This window comes from Gossypium hirsutum, chromosome A10 (genome assembly GCF_007990345.1).
Source record: "Gossypium hirsutum isolate 1008001.06 chromosome A10, Gossypium_hirsutum_v2.1, whole genome shotgun sequence".
Taxonomy (NCBI): Eukaryota; Viridiplantae; Streptophyta; class Magnoliopsida; order Malvales; family Malvaceae; genus Gossypium; species Gossypium hirsutum.
Genome location: NC_053433.1, coordinates 28388517 through 28407228, shown reverse-complemented (window position 1 = coordinate 28407228; position 18712 = coordinate 28388517). Strand labels below are relative to the sequence as shown.

Genomic DNA, 18712 nt, shown 5'->3' with positions numbered 1-18712 from the left:
ATATTGCTATACATGCCATACTTAAATTTACAAGCCATTTACCAAAAATCTTCTTGATAGTGTGACTGAGCCTTCAACCTATCCCGACTCCTGAACTGGCTTGTCCAAAACTACAATGAGTAAGAAGGAGGGAGTAAGCATAAATGCTTAGTAAGTTCATATGTAAATAATAAATAACATAACAAACAATCAAACTAATCAACATTAGCATATATCATCAACACACTTATCACATTTTTTAATCATTTTCCATCATCTTATTACCTTATCGTGGTTGTAATCAACACTCAACCCGAGGGTTAAATACATACCTGTCCAAAATATCCATTTCTCATCACTTACCAATACGTCTCTTTTCATCTCGAGTATTCCTCCATTTGAGTAAAACTTTACCCGTTGAACACATCGGAATATAATTCGGATACATGGATAATTTGCATATAAGAGCCTCATATGTAATCAAGCTACCATGTAACCCGCCCATAAGTGAACTCGGACTCAACTCAACGAGCTCTGGCGTTCGCATCCATAAGTGAACTCGGACTCAACTCAACGAGTTTGGATGCCTAGTTACATTTCACGAACTCGGACTCAACTCAACGAGTTCGGACATTCGCATCCATAAGTGAACTCGGACTCAACTCAATGAGTTCGGATGCTCAACCATCCTAGTGACATGTCACTTGTATCCTAATCTATTCCTAAGGTTCAAACGGGCGTTTTCCTCGATCACACATCTTTGCCATCTTCCACAGAATATCGAAATCGGTACTTCGGTGGTAGTTCATACTCATCAAGTAATTCACATAATTACATATTATTCAACAATAACCACAAAGCATAATATTTCATGATAATAATCAGCATCATATCATATAAACAACATTAAATTGGTTAAAATGACAATTATGTTACTACATTTACACATGAACTTACCTTGGTACCAAAATATAAAGATTTTGCAATTTAGTCCACAATCTTTTCTTTTCCTCGATTGAGGTCGATTCCACGTCTTTCTTGATTATGGAGCTTGGAAGCTTGAAACAAACCCTAGCTATGGAGAACCCTTGAAATTTCGGCCTAATGAAGAAGATGGACAAAAATTGGCTTTTAATTTTGTTTTTAATTCATTTTAATAACTAAATGACCAAAATACCCTTACTACTAAACTTTCCAAAAATTCCTTCCATGTCCTAATTTTGTCCATGAACTTAAAATTGGTCAAATTGCTATTTAAGACCTCCTCATTAATATTCCAAAACAATTTCATACAAAAAACTTCTAGAATGCAAGTTTTGCAACTTATTCGATTTAGTCCCTACTTTCAATTTAAGCACTTTAGGCATAGAATTTCATCACGAAATTTTCACACAATCATGCAATCATATCATAATCATCAAAATAATTATAAAATAATTATTTCTATCTCGGATTTGTGGTCAAGAAACCACTATTCCGATTAGGCCCTAATTCGGGATATTACAATATCAGAGTCGAGTTGCAAAACTCGACTGTGGAATGGGTTTTAAAATTGGATTTTCAAAAGAATTATTTCAAAAAGGTTTGAAAAGATTTGAAGTATTTGAAATGTTTTTCTGAATATTTCCCTGAAAGTGTGGTTACTAAGTCTCCGATGCCGAATTTATAAGTTTTCTATTAGATTGTACTTAAAGTTAGATTTTGTATTTATTCAGTGTATGTTCTGGAGATCAGATTTTTTTTAAGTTAGCAACAGTACTGTGATGGATTCTGAAGGCAAGCAAGGTCGCGAGGAGTTGGCCATCTTCCCGAAACATGAGATGGTTCAGGAAACTATAGTCATGGTAAGTCCGCCAACTTCGGGTAACAATAACTTGGAGCTTGGTACGGAGGCACTGACCCGGTTGGTAAGGGAAGTGCTGGATAAAGTGTTCGAGGCAAGAGTTAAGGCGTATGGTGAAACACTTTAGGCTAGGCGCTTGGAGTGTAGTAGGGAGAGGGATCACAGTCCTCTGAAGTAGGAGCCTTGTTCTGTGAAATGCATTAAGACACGTCCAAACTTTTTGGCTTGCAAGCGTTGCAAAAGGCGCTATCCGGGCGAATGTTGGAGGAAGTCAAGAGCGTGTCTCAGATGTGGGTCTGAGGAGCATCGGGTTCGGGATTGCATAGTTCCTTTTAAGTCAGGTGTGTTTTGTTTGGATGTGATGTTTGAATATAGAAATTGTATGCATGTGTGGTAAATATTTGTTTGCTTCTGTGGTTAGATGTTTGTTTAGGTGTGAAAGGTTTTGAGATTAAGTTAAAAGTGTATTAGTGTAGTTTGGAACTAGAGTGCATAGCAAGAGTGTAGTGGTGTAGATTGAGCTAAGCGCTTGTTCAGATAGCTGGAAATTTCAAGGACGAAATTTCTTTAAGGGGGTAGAATTATAACGCCCCAAATTTGGGCCTAGAAGTATGAGGCCTTGAGTATAGGTCCGTAAGGAGGTTGTATTTAAGCATTTAATTGAATAAGGAAATGACACAATTAAATGTCTACTTTGGTGGTTAATGGCCCTGAGAAGTATTGGAGAAATCTTGGGTTCAAACCTGGGCTTTAGCAAAAATTTTGGTTTTAAGTGAATAAAACCTTGGGTGCTTGGATGAATTCCTTTTAAATTATTGTGGTAAATAAATGTCATAAGGAAACATGTAGTCTAGTGGTTGTGGCGTCATTAAGGTTGCAAGGGAGCTTGGGTTCAAGTCTTGGCTCTTACAATTTATTTTGGTTTTTCTTTTAAAGGAACCTTATAATTAATTGAGGCTTAAATGGTGACACAAAAAGCCTTGTAGTGTAGTGGCAAGGTGGACTGTTGTGTAACTGTGAAGTCTAAGGTTCAAGTTTTGGGATGTGCAATGGAGTATTTATTTTGCTGTTTGAGCTATGTAGGAGGCGGAGTTGGACTGGAACTCTGTGGTTAAAGTGGTCATATAAAAATAAGGAATTTTCCTAATGGTTGAAAGTAATCCCATATCGGGAAGCTAACATGGGAATTGGTGAGAAGCTAGCTTTAAATAGAGCGAACCATATGAGTTGGTGAGAGGGAAAGTGATTAAGACTCAATGTAGGATGTGCCAAAGTTGGTGATCGTGGACTTCTGCGTGTTCTCATAAATAGGTGTGTATTCACGCCCTTCTTTGTTGGAAGTCGGCAAAAGCCAAAAAGTCAAAACCTCGGTATTTGAGGCCTCACGAGCGTACGAATGCACGAGGGGCGAATTGAGCCCACAAATCATGCGCAATAGACTGTAGAGACTGCCACGAGCGTTATCGTGTGCTGGGGCTATTCTAGGCCCCAATTGGCCCGTAGGCCCGCTTGTGTAAACTTTACTGTTAAGTGGGATGTAGATAGACTTCTCATGTCGCGCACACAACTTAAGTAGTTCTGGGCCGTGTGGGCCCAATGGCTCGTGGGCCCCACACAGATTGAATCTGCAACTTGTGATAATTATTGGACTGGGCTATCTAGGTCACATAGCCATATCTAAATTTGGGCTAAATGGGCCACATAAGGGTGTGGGCGCATTTGGGCCGAGTAATGGGCCTTAGGCCCATTTGCACCGTTATGTCTGTTGCGTCGTTAAGACCCCGATTTGTAAAATCACCGAAATACCCTTATAGTGCGAAATGACCATAATACCCCTGTACGGTAGAATGACGATTATGCCCTTATGTTTCATATGACTGATGTGCCTATGATTTACATATATGATTGTACTGAGTATGACTTTGTATGTAATAATTATGACATGACATATTGCATGGGGTTGGGTTATTATGGATGGAGGAAGTGTATGGCTTGTAGCCGTTCTGCATAAGGCTTTAGCCCTTTTGTGATACTTATGGCTTATAGCCGTTCTGTTAACTGGCAGCGTTGCTACGATATTTACGGCCTTTAGCCATCTTGTCTACGACATTGAGCCATCCTGTTGACTTAGTGCTGCAACTGGTGCTAAGCTTAGTGTGTTGGCTCGGTGGGCCAATTTTATCCCCACATGGTGTGTTGGTTGGTACGGGTGGTGTGTTAGTTGGACTAGGCTGGGAATCTGTCTACATATCTGCATCTGATACTGATTCTGTACTGAGCTTAGGCCCACCTGATTCTGTTAATAGTCTAGGCCCAACTGTTACTGATTTTGAGAATAGGCTAGGCCAATTGATTGTGATGAGGGCTAAGATCTAAGTGAAATTGTACTGGGCTTTGGCCCACACACATTGTTCTGCTACTGTAATGGGCTCTGGCCCAGACTGATTCTGAATTCTATCTGTTTACTAATTGTTTTAGTTTAGGAGGGGATTACACACTGAGTTTTCATAAACTCACCCTGTTTATTAACTGTGTAGGTAATCCCCAGCATTAGGAGGATAGGTGCTGCGAGGGACTCGGAGGTGGCCACACAGCTGCTATTGTTTTCGATTTTCTTTTGAGTTATCTATTTACAAGTACTTATATTTGATTTTGGTTGTAACAAGGCCTCTTTTAATTTCTGGTTCTAAATTTGGAATTTTATATACTGTTTTATAACTGCAGGAATAGAACACGGTTTCCTTTTCCAAAACAATAATTGTTTTTCAAAATATCATGTTTTCACAAAACTTTAAACTAAGCTTCTGCAGCAAAGAAAATTTTAAAGGTAATAATGTTTTACAAGAGAATGACTTGTAATAAACCAATGGAAACTGAGGTTTTCACAAGTATTAAAATGGCTAGAGGTTTTAAATAGTAAGAAGGGTTGTGACAGCCCAAAGTTGACCCTAGTCGGGAAGTGGTTTCGGGACCGCTAAACCGAGTCACCGAAATGTTTGAATGTGATACTTATTGTCTAGAATATGTAATTATGAATGTGTGAAAATTTCAAGCTTCAATTTGGTTGATTTCATGTGAATTTAGTCAATAGGACTTATGTGAGAAAATTCTAAAATGTGATAGGTCAATGTGTGAGGACCTATTAGTGCATGTGGACAAAGGGGGGACTTGCATGTCAAATTTCCCCCCCCTAATGAGTAGTGGCCGGCCATGACAAGGAATGATGGGCAAAACATGTCATGAAACATGTTTTGTTAATGGAAGAATAAAATAAGGAGTATGGGTAATAAAGAAATGGAAACAAAAGAAAAAAAAATGTGTAGTTGCCCCCCCATTGCCGTGAGCTAAAGAGAAGAAAGGAGAAAAATTTGTGTTCATCCTTTCTCACCTTCATTTTAGCCTAAATTAGAAAGAAAAACAAAGAAAAAAATTTCTCATCCTTTGGTTCATCCTTGGCCAAAAATTTTAAGGAGGAAAGAAGAAGAAAGGTGAAGAGATTCGGCCATGCATGTAGCTAGGCTAAGGTATGTTTGATGATGTTTCATGAGATGCATGCATGATTTAGTTGTTAGCTTGAGTTCTACCTAGCCCATGGTCTAAATCTTGCTATGTGATGGAAATGGCACTTGACCATGGATGCATCATTCTTGGTTGATGTTTGATGTTGTGGTGATGAGGTATGAGGATGAGTTAAGATTCGGCCTAGGTGGAGGTTGTGTTAATGCCATTGCATGCAAAATATGAAGCTTGTTAATGATGCATGTGATGATGGCTTGATGATTCTTGAACCTCCTTTTTAGCATTTTTGTGTGAGCACATATGTGCATTGGTTGCTAAATGGAGAAGAATCGGCTAGCAAGATGTGTGCTAAGGCCGAATGTAACTTTGCATGTTAATGAGCAATGCATGTGTTAAATTGATGAAAAGGGGGAGGATGCTTTACTAGTGTGTATATGTGTGTATTAAGTGTTGAAATCGACCCCAAAAATAGACATGCATATTCGGCCAAGGGGAAAGAAATTAGCTAATATGTTGTGTTGATGCATGATTTTTGCATGTATGAGACTTTAATGTCTAATGTATGAATATGGGCTAAGTGCCTTGTGTTCATCTTTTTGATGCCTAAATGATGAAATCAATTTATTTGTTTGATTAAGCTCAAGAGCAAAGGGGAAATAAATCCGATAAAGGGAAGGAAAAAGTGGTTGAATAGCTAGCGGAATCGTTCGACAACACCCGAGGTAAGTTCTTGAGTAAGAGAGCTTAAATTACAATGTGATTAAATCATGCTCTATGTGTGGCTATTGAGCCGAATGTGCAAGGACGATATGTGCCTTGTGTTTGAGTTTCGCAAATGAAAATGAAATGTGAATGTGCATGATTAATTGAATGCTGTCCGGGCTAAGTCCCGAAGGCTTTGTGCTAAGTGAATATATCCGGACTAAGATCCGAAGGCCTTTGTGCGAGATACTAAATCCGGGTTAAGTCCCGAAGGCATTCGTGCGAGTTATTAAATCCGGGTTAAGTCCCGAAGGCATTCGTGCGAGTTGTTAAATCCGGGTTATGTCCCGAAGGCATTGTGTGAGTTACTAAAACCGGGCTATGTCCCGAAGGCATTTGAACGAGGAGCTATATCCGGTTAAATCCCGAAGGTACGTGATTTGGTAATGAATGAGCTTGCTGTAAAATTCCAGCGAATACTCGAAAAACATCCCAATATGGGGATATGTTACGTATGTGTTAAATTTAATCGAGCCCTTACAAATAAATGTTCGCTCAGTTGATAAACGAGCTACCGGCCTTCGGCCAAGTTAGTTTATTGCGTATGTACATAAGGGTTGTTAATGTTGTGAAGCAAGTTTGATATCGGTAAATTGCGTATTATGAAATATTCCGTTTAGCTAAATGTGTGCTATTCTTTGTGCATGCTGGAATTCCTTGCTCAAACTTACTAAGCATAAATTGCTTACTCGTTACATTGCTCCTCTGTTTTATAGATTTTTGGTTCTCCAGCTATCAGACTCGGGATCTTGAAGTCGAAGTCGCCCACACTATCCAAGGCTCTTTTGGGTACTATTTTGGTTGAATTTTGATATGGCATGTATAGGACTACCCATTGTTGTCTTTCGAGTACTTTATGAAATGTATAAGTGTACAGCCATGCGAAAATGGCTTGTAGAAGTGGAGTATGGCATTAGACCATTCGTATTTATGAATGTATAGATGGTTTCATGATGTAACTATAGTTGGAATGGAAGTGTTGAGCAAATGATCAGCCACTAGAATGGCTAAGTATGATCATATGTGGGCTTATGTATGACAAGGCCCTAGTTGGTCCATGAAACCCCAAATTAGGTAAGGTTACTTTGAAAACAGAAGCTGATAGCAGCAGTGGTGTGGATTGGAAAAATCACAAGAATTCGTAGGAGTGGAATTAAATAGTGAATAAATTATGTAATCGAACCTTGATGAATCTACTTTCATATGGAAGTAATGAAACAACCATAGGAACAGTACAGTAAGAGATATTCGGGTTCTTGTGGAACAGGGCCAGAACAGTTTCTGGATTCCCTGTTCCGCCTTTGGAAATTCACTATAAATTGACCAGAGATAATTAGGGGTCATACCATATATGTATGGATTCCTCTCTGGGTCTAGTTTCCATAGAAACAAACGGCATCAGTATTGAAGCTCTGTGCAGAGAGATAACCCAGTCGTAATGGGAAAGGGTCAGTGTAGTCGACCCCTGTAACATGGGAGACTTTGACTAATAAACTGTACTAATTGGCCTGACCAAAAATTCTAGAAAAAAATACATAGGTGGGGACATGAGTCTAGTTTCAGGGAAAAATCACAAAACTGATTTTCGAGTTGTGAAACTCAAGATATGATTTTTGAAGCGGCTAGTACTCAGACTGGGCAGTGTCTGGAAAAATTTTTCAAAGTTTGTTAACATCTCGTGTCCGACTCCGGTGTCGGTCTCGGGTTCGGGGTGTTACAAGGGTTTTCAATGAGAACATGGTTTTCGAAAAACACTTCAATGTGACACCCCAGGTTTCAGCCATAGCGTCTAGGCCAGGTTTGGGGTGTTACACAAAGGAAGGTTAATATTTAACAAACTTACATGTACAACTGTGATAATAAACATGTGATGATTATTCGGTTTTACATGTAAGCAATAAGCAATAAATTGACCCAAAAGAAGATTTATTGTTCGACATGTTCTTATTGTCAATGTTTTATTACTACACCAAAATACCACTTACAAGTTAATATTTTGTCCAAAGATGAAATTTTAATGGAGTGTCTAACATCTTGAGAAGGGGTTTACCTTTATTCAAATTATTTTGGTTTAAATTTGAAGTCTTATGTGAAGTTGTTTTTTACTTATTCAACTATTATTATATTTGTCAACATTATTATTTGTTATTTTGGGATCAATATATATACATATATATATTATTATCTTTTAATTTGATTTAAAAATGAAATTAAGAGAAGTATTTTGAAACAAATAAATTCAGATTTTGGTTTTGACTATTAATTAAGGATGTCTAATATTTTAAATAGATTAGTTGAAACAAAATGCTACCAAAGTGATCTCTTTTGTGTAAACTAGTTTATTTAAAATATCAAGATGATTATGTTTTTGTAATTCATGCGTTTATTTATTGACCCAAAGGTAAGTTAATATTTGGCAAAATTTCAATGACATCTGTGGTTATAAATGTGTGACAATTACAAGGTACTTTATATGAGCAATAAGTTAGTCTAAAAATTGATCAATTATTTAACATAATTTAATGTAAATGTTTGATTGCTACAACAAGAGTATCACTTACTGTTAATATTACTGTCTAAAGACTTGAAATTAATGTTGTGTTTGGTATCCTGAGATGGGATTAGTTATTATCTTGAATTTAGTGTTTACTTATGAATATTGATGTGAGCTTATTTTTCTTTATTTTTGTTCTATATTCATCTAATTCATTTCTACTACCTCAATATCTGCTAATATAAATTAAATACCCATGCTTAATGGGACTAATTTCAAGGAAGGGAAAAGGCACTTAGTTATAGTGCTTGGCTGTATAGACATAGACCTTGCACTAAGGGAAGAACAACTAGCACCTCTCACTACAGAAAGTACCCTTGATTTTAAAAGGGATTTTGAGAGGTGGATCATTCAAATCGCATGATTCTAATGATTATGAAGTATAGCATTCCAAAAGCCTTTAGGGGCACAAAATCTGAAGAGATTACTCAGACCAAGGGTTTCCTTTACGAAATTGAGAAATATTTTTCTAAAAATGATAAGGTTGAGATTACATTACTTCTGACTTCTTTTGATGTCTATGAAGTGTTAAGAAAATGTAAGTGAGTACATTATGAAGATGTTCCATGTTCCTTCAAGACTTAAGACACTTAAGATTGAGCTTTCTGAGGAATTGCTTGTTCTTATGGTTTTGGTATTGTTTCTTACATAGTTTAATCAATTTAAAATTAGTTACAACTATCAAAAGGAGAAATTGACTCTAAATGAGCTCATTTCTCATTGTATGCAAGAGAAAAAAAGGTTGAAGAGTGAAAAGTCTGAAAGTGCTCATTTGGCCAATGCCTCTAAAGGTAAGGGCAAGAAAAGAAAATATTAGAATGAATCTGCTAAGGGTCCAAGTCAAAAGAAACAACATGTTATAGAGAGTTGTTTCTCTTGTAACGAGTCTGGACACATGAAGAAAGAATGTGCTAAATATCATGTCTGTCATGCAAACAAAGGTATTATTCTTGCTTTGGTTTGTTTTGAGATTAATTTAGCTTCAGTACCTAGAAACACTTGGTGGATAGATTCTGGTACTACTACTCATATAAGTGTTTTTATGTAGGGTTGCCTGAGCTACCGAAAGCTAAGTGATGATGAAAGATAGAAAATAGTGGAAGTGGAAACAACTGGGCATTTCAAGTTGTTATTAGGAACTACTTTTTTTATTTTATTTGGATTTAAAAGGAACTTTTTTGTACCGTCTTTTAAACATAATTTAGTTTATGTTTCTTTGTTGGACAAATTTAGATATTGTTGTTCATTCAGAAACAATTAGTTTAATTTGTCTTTTAATTCGAACGTTGTTGGAACTGGCTATTTAAATACTTATGACCATCTTTATTTGTTAGAAATAATTGCATCCTATAATGAAACATTGTCTGTGGAATCACATAGTACTACAATATTTACCAAGTGGTTATCTCGTTTGGTTTCGAGATGGCTTTGGTTAATGATTGTATGTATCAAAGTTTAGTGGGAGTAAGTATAGTCTCAATCAATGCCCTAAGAATGATTTTGAGATTACAAAAATGCATAAGATTCCTTACATTTTAGTAGTAGGAAGTATAATGTATGTTCAGGTTTGTACACATTCGAATATTGCATACATTGTTGGGATATTATGCAGATATTTAAGCAACCCTGATATAGACTATTGGATAGCAGCCAAGAGGGTTATAAGGTATTTTCAAGGAACAAAATATTACATTCTCACATATCAAAGGTTTGATAAGTTACAGATAATCAGGTATACGAACTTCGATTTTGATGGAATATGGATAGAAGATTTTGTCACTAAGCTGCAAATTGTGAAAAAAAATTGCGGTAATTTAGAAATATATCAAAAATAGGGAACTGACCCAATGGTTAGTCATTAAATGTGGAAGCTTGAAACTTAGTTGGAGGTCCCAAGTTCAAGTGTCAAATCTTACAAAGATTTTTTTTGGCAAATTCCCTTGCTTTTTTATGTGTTGGTGTAACACCCCTAACCCCTATCCATCGCTGGAATAGGGTTACGAAGCATTACTTCAACTTTCAGTACATTTTCAAATAATTCTAACATTTACTATTAATGTGATGTAGATCCCGATAAGTTTTATGATTTATGAGTGTCCGTTCTTGAAATCTAACTATTATCATGACAGAGGCAAGTGCACCTTATCGAACAGTAGTATAGCTTATGGCAAGACCAGGATGTTGAACCCAAAGGAACTAAAAGTACTAGTATTAACTCTCTTTTTATTATCTAGCCTAAAAATAAAGGGATTTGTTTTATCTAAATTAATTAACTAAACTAACAATGCACAGTAGGAAAATTGGGGAAATACTTTTGGGAAAAACTAATTGATTTGGACAATACCCAAGGGAAAAATACACCTAGGCTTCACTTGTTATTTGACTCTGAACTAGACGATTTATTCATTTGACTTGATCCGTAGAAATACTTAAGTTATATTATTATCTCTCTCGAGACTAACAACATCTAACCCTAGGTTGATTAATTGAAATCTCTTTCTAATTAAAACCCCTAGTGTTGCATTAACTCGATTTATGGATTCCCTTATTAGGTTTCACCCTAATCCGGCAAAATTATGTCACCCTATGTATAGGCGTGCAATCAACTCCACTTAATTATGCACATCAATACTTGAATCAATATCCCGAAATATTAAAGTAAGAATTAAGAACTCATAATTAAGAACAAGTTAAATATTTATCATATAATTCAAAAAATAATAACAAGATTCGTCTTTGGTTTCATTCCCCTTAGGTATTTAGGGGATTTAGTTCATAAGTGTAAAAGAAAACATCTCAGAAGAATAATGATAACAAAACATAAAGAAAACCCAAAAACTCCTGAAGGAAATTGAAGGGAGATCTTCAATCTTGAAGGATAATTCGACTTCTAAGATGGATCAATCGACTTTCTTCAAGTAATTCCTTGCCTCCTACTCCATGTGTCTGTTCTAGGTACCTCCTGGGGTGTTTATATAGGCTTTAGAATGCTTCAAAACCCTCAAGAGTGGCCTTTTCTGAATAGGACTAGACTTGGGCTCGACAGGGACACGCCCGTGTGCAATTGCTTCAAACCGTGTTCGAGTCTGTTGAATGGACATGGGCGTGTGAACTACACGTGTGAGGAAGTCCAAGCCATGCTGATTTCCCATGTTGACCCATTTTCTCTATTTTTGGCCCATTTCTCGCTCTTTTTACTCTCCTATGCTCTCCTAAGTATAAAACATGAAATTAAAAGATTAGGAGTATCGATTCACCAAATCTAAGGATAATCATCCAAAATTATTCTAAGCATAGGATAAAAACATGTATAAATTACGTTTTATCAAATACCCCCACACTTAAGCGTTTGCTTGTCCTCAAGCAAAATCCTTAACTCACAATCAAAATAAATTCTTCTCATCTTATAATTCTCATCAATAGTATCTCAAAATAATCCATAAGTAATCATACATTGAAAATTTAACTCGAAGAACATCAAAGTTTTAAACATTCCAAGTTGAGCATTTTATTGCGAAAACATAGGTGTCTCCCCTCATCTGAGTAATCACCTTTGATTCAAAATATCATAGAGTTTCATATCCTCAATATAATTCAATCCCCTCTAAAGATCTTTCATCCATTTAATCAAAGGTGATTACCCATAAACATAGGTGTCTACCCTCAATATAATTGTTTATTGTTGAAATCCCCTCATTTGATCCCTCATCTGAGTAATCACCTTTGATTCAATATCAATTCTAACCTTCTTTTTCAGCTTGTAACCACACCCCCTAACCAAAGTCATGTTACAACCCTCTAAAGATCTTTTGATTGATGTATCATCTCAATATATAGTGGTGGAGATTTGATTTTCACGCAAGCCTATGGTAATAACTTTTCATATTGACTATTGAGTGCTAAATTTCTTGTCCTTAAACACGTCGAGTGATTTGAGTGAATCTTTAGTGAGGATATGAAACTCTATGATATTTTGAATCAAAGGTGATTACTCAGATTGAGATGATTTGAACTCTATTTTTTTGTCGAGATTTGATTTGAATAAATTGCTTAGCTATGTTTTATTTTTGATAATTAGTAAAGTTCTATGTTATATTTGATTTTTTCTTAAAATATATATATATACATATTAGTAGTAATTCTTTGTTTTTGAGCTTAAGTATTTAATTCCTTATTCCATGAAGAAAAGCTCAATTATAGGATATTCTAATTAGGAATGTAAGTTGTCAGTTGTAGTATTTTTTCTAGTTAGGTTTATGGGTAATCACCTTTGATTCAATGGATTTCAAAAAAATAGGGATCAAATGAGGGGATTTCAACAATAATGGTTTATGGGTTAATATTGAGGGTAAGTCAATGAATAGCTTGTTAGGCTCAAGGGGGTTCACTAAAGGCTAATTATGAGGGTAAACTTTTATGGAGTAAGTGGGTTAAACCTAAGTGCCTTTATCATCTTGACATATCAAATCAAAGGTGTGGTCTTGACATGCATAATCAAGCAAGTTCTAGAATAACAATTCAATTTTGACGCACTCATAGCAATAATAAAAGTGAGCATGAAAGAAATAATAGATGCTCTAAAGGCTCAAGATCTCACAAAAATTATGGCTTTTTGATGTTTAACCTGTGAATTTCAACTCAAGATAATACCTAAACTTGGGGAAACAACCTAAAAATATTTAATTCTCAAGAATCAACTTTTCATGCTTGATTCCTTAATTCCTTAAAGTTTAAATAGTCAATGCATAAATGCCTATGTTTTAATTCAAGACATATCAATAAAAATCATAAATTAATCAAAATTCATTCTAATAGTGATATGAGTGATTCACGCGAGAATAAGACAAAATTTAGGGATTTTTCTAATAATGATATAAATAACCCCCCACACTTAAGATGTACATTGTCCTCAATGTACAAAGATAGAATTACTAAAAACTATAGATATAAGGTCATAAGATAGGGAAAGAAGTGAAACTTCCTAAATTTTAATTGGAATCCTTGAATTGGATTAATGGAGAGTAGTTGGCTAAGGCAAGTATGAGATTGGAGGAGGGTACTCCGGTGGTGGTAGAGGTTCGTTAGTCCATAAGTCCTGCGCCAGAAGAATATTATATCTGGTGGTAGCTATGGTTGTGGTGGAGCAGGACATAGCAGTCGTGGAGAACCTTTTCTAGTGGAGTTGCAATTTCCAGAGTAATAGTGAGCTTTGGGGCTCTTTTAGAACTGCGATAGAACCAATAATTCTTTAGGAAATATAAAGTAGCATGATTACTTGTAAAGAAATAGCCGAAAGTAAAAATTGTTTAATATAAATAATAAACCTAAGGATGTAGTAAAAATAAAATTAAAGAAAAATAAAATAAAAAGTAGTTTTAAAAAGATAAAAATAAAAACATAAAAATAATAAATAACAGTCTTTAAACATCTTCATCGCTAGGTGGTTCGCGAGGTAGGGGCAGTGATGACATGTGAAGGTACTGACAAATCTGATGTAGAGTTGCATCAATGTGATCAAAGCACTGAAAACATTGCTGCTCGAATCGAGTGAGGCACTCAGAAATGTCAGAAAGTGAAGCCGTCGCATGAACTGGATGATGAATAGGTGGTGGTTGAGTGACTGGATCCTCGTGAGGTGAAGAGGCATCATCGGCAATGTCTTCTAGGTCCTCCTGCTTGGCTGACTGGATGAGACGATACTGGGGAGGATCAAATCCACGTCGTCGCTCAATCATCCTTATATGCAGCATACTCGAGATGCCCTGTGGGGACATCTGATCGATGGGAGTGAGGGAGGATGCTTGTGCCGCCGTGTTGAGGAGACCGAAGTACCGTGCCAAGTGAGTCACATAAGGGCTGATGGATATGACTCCCTTCCTATGCCACTCCATTTGATGGTGAATGGCGAGGGCGATGAAATAGGCGAGGTCGAACACGTGCCCATTCGCCATGCTCCATAAAAAGTAGGCGTCGTTGGTGTTTACGACGCCAGTGCTCTCTCTCCTTCCTGTTAAGGTGTGGGCTAGGATGATGTGTAGGTACCTCAGGGATTGGGCGAGAGCTGATGCCTTGGAGCTTTTAGGGTCATAAGTGGCTGAAGTAGGGACGAGGGCCCTCCAGCAGTTTGACAGAGAGTAGTGGATGTGGCGATGGAGACTGGCGAAGTTTTCATCGTCCATGAACTCCTCTGTGTATAGTCTTAACGCGAATCCGAACTCAGGCACACTCAGCTGGCAAACTAAACCACTGAGATGGAACTGGACCATTCCAGGATCATCGAACTCTATCATAAGGACTTGGAGGTGAAAGGTGGAACAGAGTTTGAGTGTGAGTTCGAGGTACGTCGGCTCGACAATCTCGAAGAAGAGCCCCCACGGGTTAGTTGTCAGGAGGGCCCGAACTGCATCAGCCAGTTGGATTTGTTCTAGTGCGGCCCAGTCAATGCAACGGCCCATACTTAGGGGTCGGGCCCGTAATATCTGGAAAAGTTCCTCTTGTGGTCCCAGTGGAAATTGGAGGAATGGGTGCCTGATCTCAGCAGTAGGACCCGAGAATGATGCTGCTCCTTTCCTCTTCTTCGAGGCGGGGACGACGGCTTTCTTGCCCCATGGATTTGACATGATATACCTACAAGAAACATATATTAACAAATTCAAAAAGGAATTAACCATGAATTAAACTAACAAATGCAACAAAAAATTACTAACATTAATAGGACTCAACCAAAAGTAATCAAACTTGACAGAGATTTTATGGCAAATGGCAAAGTGATAGCATGACTAAATTAAAAAATAAACTAGATGGAAGTAGCTAAGCATGGTAAGAATATGGTACAAAGTATGTGAACTAAAACCTAAGAATGAGGATGAAAATATATACAATCAGTAGCAATACGTAAATACAAGAATAAAAATTAGGACTATAATGTTAGTAAGCATCCAAAGAAAGTAAAAAAGAAGAGAAAACCATTAGAAGAGGACCAGTGGTCGGAGGAGTGATGGCGCAAAGGTTGGGTATGGTTGGGGTTGGCCACAGGCGTGGGTGGTGTGTTGGTCGCACAAGGGGAGAAAAGGGGATAAAGGAGAGGAAAAAGAGGAGAAAAATGGAAGGAGAAAGAGAAAGAGTGGTCGGTTGGTGGTGGGAGAGGGGCTTTCGGTGGCTAAGGTTAGGTTTTGGGGAAGGGGATGATGAATAGTGAAGGGTTTATATAGATTTTGGGGTACACGGTCGTAGGGCACGCCTGTGTGCCCTTATTTCAGCCCGTGTGTTTCGTTATTTTCAAATTTGGGGCACATCTAAAATTCGGCCCACACCTATGTTTGTTGGGCGTATTAGTGCACACGGTTGTGTGTCCTGCTTCATTCGCTTCTCCCACGCCCGTGTTAATTTTACAGTCTCGAGCACGGTTGGTGGGCATTGGCGTGTTGATCACCCGTGTTAATTTCTTAGTTTCAACCACGACTTCTAGACACGGGCGTGGCGCACGCCTGTGTTGTTTTGATAGTTTTGTCCATGGCTATGTCGTACTATCGTGGCAACGTATCAAATCCCGTGTTGGGGAAAACTTTCACTCTATTTTCACACGGCCGTATCGCATGTCCGTATCACCGCTGGAGGTATGAGCACGGCAAAAGGCACGCTCGCGTGCCTGGCCGTGTGGACTTGGACAACTTGTGTTCAAAGACTCAGTTAGTGATTTAGATATTAAAAACTAAAATTCAAAGAAGTTAACACTGTTAGTGCTCGGGTTGCCTCTCGAAAAGCACTTATTTAGAGTCTAAGCTCGACTTACCTCTCTGTTGCGTGGTCATGGTGGTGCGAGGAGTTTACATTCCTCATTTCTGCTATCATACTCAAAATAAGGTTTTGGATGGGTACGATTTACCTTAAAGGTGTCGAATTTAGGATGAATTACCTCGACCGTCCCATATGGAGAAATGCTGACCGTAAGAGGGATTGCTTCATTAGGTTCAGAGGTTGCAATACAAGGGTCTGCTGCATCTAGTAGTACTTTGTCTCCAACCTTAAGTTGATTTGGTGAAACATTGAGCTCGTCGTGGCATAGTTTTGGTCTATCATGTGCTCTCGATGTCTGTGTCCGCCATTCATCTAGTTCCTTGATTGTAGCCTTTGTTCTTCATAGATAAGTCCTTTGTTGTTACTTGAACAAGGCTCATGCATACTTTTCGAACATGTTTCCTGCAAAGAAGGTTGCAACATATGATCAGTATTAGTAGAATTTTGAGCTTGAAGAGTGATTGTTTCATCACCCACATGAACTGTGAGTTCACCCATACCAACATCAATTATGGTTCTAGCAGTTGCTAAAAAAGGACTTCCTAAAATTAAAGGCACGTTATTATCCTCTTCTATGTCTAGAACAACAAAATAGATCGGGATTATAAATTTGTCAATTTTAACGAGTACATCTTCAATAATGTCCCTAGGAAATCTAATTGTTTTATCTGCTAACTGAATGCTCATCCTAGTTTGTTTGGGTTTCCCAAGACCTAGTTGTTTAAACATTTTATAGGGCATGACATTAATAGTAGCCCCTAAATCAGCCAAAGAATTACTAACATCTAAGATACCAATTAAACAAGGAATCATAAAACTCCCTGAATCTTTCAATTTGTTGGCCAGCTTATTCTGCAGAATGGCTGAGCAAAATGCATTCATCTCTACATGCGACGCCTCATCCAACTTCCGCTTATTTTCTAAAAGCTCCTTTAAAAATTTAACTGCATTTGGCATCTGCGAAAGAGCTTCAATAAACGGTAAGTTAATATGCAATTTCTTTAATAGTTTAAGGAATTTACCAAATTATTCATCTGTACGGTCTTTCCTTGTCGCATTGGGGTTTGACACTCGTGGTTTGTACTCTTTACTTACCGGTTTCCGCTCACTGTGGTCTACCTCACCTTTATCTTTACTTACCATAATTCCTTGCCTCGGTTCTGGTTCAGGTTCAACTAATCCTTCCTTATCTTGAATGGTAATTGCATTGAGCTGTTCCCTTGGGTTAGATTCAGTGTTACTCGGCAAGTTACCTTATGGTCGTTCAGAAATTAGTTTGGCGAGCTGTCCTATCTGAGTTTCGAGCCCTTGGATCGATGCTTGTTGATTCTTAAGTGCTTTTTCGGTATTCTGAAAGTGAGTTTCTGACATCGAGATAAACTTTGTTAGCATTTCCTCAAGGTTCGGCTTCTTTTCCTATTGGTAAGGTGGTTGTTGAAAACCCGAGGATGTTGTGGCCTTTGATTCCCTTGACCACCCCATGAGAAATTGAGATGGTTCTTCCGGCCTGCATTATATGTGTTACTATATGGGTTATTTTGAGATCTATAATTATTGTTACCCATGTATTGGACTTGTTCCTCCTCGATGCTAGGGTTGAAAGATTGATATTCTGTGTGTACTCCTCCTCCATTAAAATCGCACCTCATCACGGGATGTACCTAAGTAAAACCACATAAACCATCAATCTTTTTATTTAAAAGTTCTACCTGGTTAGATAACATAGTAACCGCATCGAGGTTGAAAACACCAGCTTCTTTTTTCAGCTTTGTTCTCATGACTTGCCACTGATAGTTATTCAGTGACATCTCTTCAATAAATTCATAAGCCACTTCAGGTGTTTTGTTATTGATAGCCCACCAGCAGCTGTGTCGATAAGTTGCCTTGTTGAGGGGTTCACATCGTTGTAAAACATTTGGACCTGCAACCATAAAGGTAACCCATGGTGAGGGCACATTCTCAATAGATCCTTGTATCTCTCCCATGCATCATAGAGCGTTTCTAGATCCATCTACACAAAAGAAGAGATATCATTCCTCAACTTTCCCGTTTTAGCCGGCGAAAAATATTTAAGTAAAAATTTTTCGATCATTTCTTCCCAAGTAGTGATTGACCCTCGTGGTAATGAGTTCAACCACTGTTTAGCTTTGTTTCTCAACAAAAAGGGAAATAACCAAAGGCGAATGGCATCATAAAAAATGCCATTGATTTTAAACGTGTCGTAGAATTCCAAAAAAATTGTTAAGTGAGTGTTTGGA

At 37.5% G+C, this 18712-nt stretch overlaps 1 non-coding gene across 1 annotated transcript; it reads left to right on the top strand.

Annotated features, from left to right (window-relative positions):
- Positions 1-18391: 18391 nt before the first annotated feature.
- Positions 18392-18498, top strand: LOC121208899 (small nucleolar RNA R71). Its single transcript, XR_005904021.1, has one exon. It is a non-coding gene; the product is annotated as a small nucleolar RNA R71 (small nucleolar RNA).
- The last annotated feature ends 214 nt before the right edge of the window (positions 18499-18712 follow it).